The sequence below is a fragment of the Mandrillus leucophaeus genome, unplaced genomic scaffold (genome assembly GCF_000951045.1).
Source record: "Mandrillus leucophaeus isolate KB7577 unplaced genomic scaffold, Mleu.le_1.0 Scaffold81, whole genome shotgun sequence".
NCBI classification, from domain to species: domain Eukaryota; kingdom Metazoa; phylum Chordata; class Mammalia; order Primates; family Cercopithecidae; genus Mandrillus; species Mandrillus leucophaeus.
The window spans coordinates 274,296-277,780 of NW_012108808.1; positions in this window are offsets into that span (position 1 = coordinate 274,296).

Consider the following 3,485-nt stretch of genomic DNA (forward strand, 5'->3'; position numbering starts at 1 on the left):
TGCTGAGACATACAATATGAACAATAGGGCATAACTGGGTCTGGAATTAGTTTCTTTATTTGAAAATTTAAAATAATAGTTACTTCACAGCACTGTTTTAAATATTAAATGAGCTAATAGTACTTTTTTTTTTTTTTTTTTTTGAGATAGGGTTTTGCTCTCTCACCCAGGCTGGAGTGCAGTAGTGCAACTACAGCTCATTGAATCCTCAGCCTCCCGAGCTCAAGTAAATCTCCCAACTGCCTCCTGAGTAGCTGGGACTACAGGCATGGGCCACCACACATGGCTAATTTTTTTCTATGTTTTTGTAGAAACAGGGTTTCACTATGTATTCCAGGCTGGTCTTGAATTCCTGGGCTCAAGTGATCCTTCCACCTCCACCTCTCAAAGTGCTGAGATTACAGGGCGTGAGTCACTGCACCTGACCTTTATTAAAAAAAAAAAAATTTTTAGAGGTGGGGTCTTGCTATGTTGCCCAGGCTGGTCTTGAACTCCTGAGCTCAAGGGAGCCTCTTGCCTTGGCCTCCCAAAGGGTTGGGATTATGGGCATGAACCACTGCACGTGGCCCCTTTTTTTTTGAGAGAGAGAGAGAGTGTCACTGTTGCCAGGCTGGAATGCAGTGGTGCAATCTCAGCTCACTGCAACTTCCGACTTCTGGGTTCAAGTGATTCTCCTGCCTCAGCCTCCCGAGTAGCTGGGATTACACGCACATGTCACCATGCCCAGCTAATTTTTGTATTTTTAGTAGAGACAGGGTTTCACCATGTTGGCCAGGCTGGTCTTGAATTCCTGACCTCAGGTGATCCTCCCGCCTCGGCCTCCCAAAGTGCTGGGATTACAGGTGTGAGCCACGGAGCACAGTCTGGCCCCATTTTTAACAATAAAATATTTGAATCAGCTGGGATTTAGTAGATATGAATTATGAGGCAGGGATATAACATAAGTTCTTGATGCTTTCCCTTGTTGTCTTCATAACATTTATCCTTTTCTTGGCAGGGCAGCTGGGGCAGGATGATATGGTTTGGATGTTGTCCCTGCCCAAATCTCATGTTGAAATACAGTCCTCAGGAGCACCGAGGGGGATCATGCCTGTAATCCCAGCAATTCAGGGGGCCGAGATGGGCGGATCACCTGAGGTCAGGAGTTCGAGATCAGCCTGGCCAACATGGTGAAACCCCATCTCTACTAAAAATACAAAAATTAGCCGGGCATGGTGGCACACGCCTGTAATCCCAGCTACTGGGGAGGCTGAGGCAAGGGAATCGCTTGAACCTGGAAGGCAGAGGTTGCACTGAACCAAGATCATGCCACTGCACTCTAGCCTGGGTGACACAGCGAGACTCCATCTTAAAATATATGTAGATATAATCCCCAGTGGTGAATCTAGGGCCTGGTGGTGGGAGGTGTTTGGGTCACAGGGGTGGATCCTTCATGGCTTGGTGCTGTCTTCACAATAGTGACTCAGTTCTCACAAGACCCGGTTTTTGTAAAGTCTGGCACCTTCCCCTATCTTGCTCCTGCTTTTGCCAAGTGACAGGCCTGCTCCCGCTTTGACTTTCACTGTGAGAAAAGGCCCTCAGAGGCCTCCCCAGAAGTGGAGTAGATGCCTGCATCATGCTTGTACAGCCTGCAGAACCCATGAGCCAATTAAACCTCTTTTCTTTATAAATTAAAAAAATAAACATTGAATGAGCTAACTTTTCTGCAGTGAATTGAAAGAACATCTTTTGGCCAGGTGCGGTGGCTCATGCCTGTAATCCCAGCATTTTTGGAGGCTGAGGCAGGCAGATCACCTGAGGTGGGGAGTTCGAGATCAGCCTGACCAACATGGCGAAACCCCATCTCTACTGAAAATACAAAATGAGCCAGGTGTGGTAGCACACACCTGTAATCCCAGCTACTTGGGAGGCTGAGGCAGGCGGATCTCCAGAGGTAGGGAGTTCAAGACCAGCCTGACCAACACGCAGAAACCCCGTCTCTACTAAAAATACAAAATGAGCTGGGCGTGGTGGCATGTACCTGTAATTCCAGCTAGTCGGGAGGCTGAGGCAGGAGAATCCCTTGAACCCGGGAGGCGGAGGTTGTGGTGAGCTGAGATCACACCATTGCACTCCTGCCAGGGCAACAAGAGCACACTCCAAACTCCATCTCCAAAAAAAAAAAAAAAGACCAATAAAAACACTTTTTTTTTGCGACAATCTCATTCTGTCGCCTAGGCTGGAGTGCAGTGGCACAATCTTGACTCACAGTAACCTGTCTGCCTCCCGGGTTCAAGCAATTCTCCTGCCTCAGCCTCTAGACTAGCTGGGACAACAGGCACGCGCCACCATGCCCGGCTCATTTTTGTATTTTTAATAGAGACAGGGTTTCACCATATTGGCCAGGCTGGTCTCGAACTCCTGATCTTGTGATCCATCCACCTCAGCCTCCCAGTGCTGAGATTACAGGTGTGAGCCACCGTGCCCAGACTGAAATATCTTTCATATACTAAATTCTCATATACACTTTGGTCTATTTCTAAATTTACTATTTTGTTTCATTGATCTAATTATTCATGGGCAGTATGAATAATACATGGGCAGTATGAATAAAACGTAATAATTTTAATTATTACGTTATTATAATACACTTAATACCTTGTAGTATTAATCCTCTCATACATAGATTGAGAGAGAATTGCCATGTTTGTGACATCAAGACTTTCTATCCAAGGACACAGCATACCATTTCAAGTCTTCTTTTTATTCTTCAGTGGTGTTTTAAAGTTTTCTTCAAAAAGATCTAGGTACTTCATCTTTTTTGTTATTATTGTAAATGGGGACTTTTCTTCAATTGTGTCTCCTAACTGGTAGTTGCTTGTATTAAAGGAACTGATTTTTACTTATTAATTTCATACCCAGAACCTTACTGAATACTCTTATTTATATATTTTTGTGATAGTTTTTCTTTTCTTTTTTTTGAGACAGAGTCTTGCTCTGTCACCCAGGCTGGAGTGCAGTGGTGCAATCTTGGCTCACTGCAACCTCTATCTCCCAGGTTCAAGCAATTCTCCTGCCTCAGCCTCCCAAGTAGCTGGGATTACAGGTGCCTGCCAACACACCCAGCTAATTTTTGTATTTCTCGTAGAGATGGGGTTTCACCATGTTGGCTAGGCTTGTCTTGAAATCCTGACCTCAAGTGATCTGCCCCCTTCAGTCTCCCAAAATGCTAGGATTATAGGCGTGAACCACCGTGCCCGGCCTGTAATAGTTTTTCTACTTAGGTTCTTTGGAGTTAGCTGGGTAGTCAATCATTATTTGATACAAAAATGCAATCTATATAATTTCATATACTTTTTCTTATCTAAATGTTTTGTTGGATCTTCCAGAACAATAAGAAATAGCAATAATATGAGTGAATATTTTTATTTCTGATGTTAATGGGAACATGTCTGGTGTTTCCTACTAACTTTATCCATTTATTTTATTTTATTTTAATATTTTTT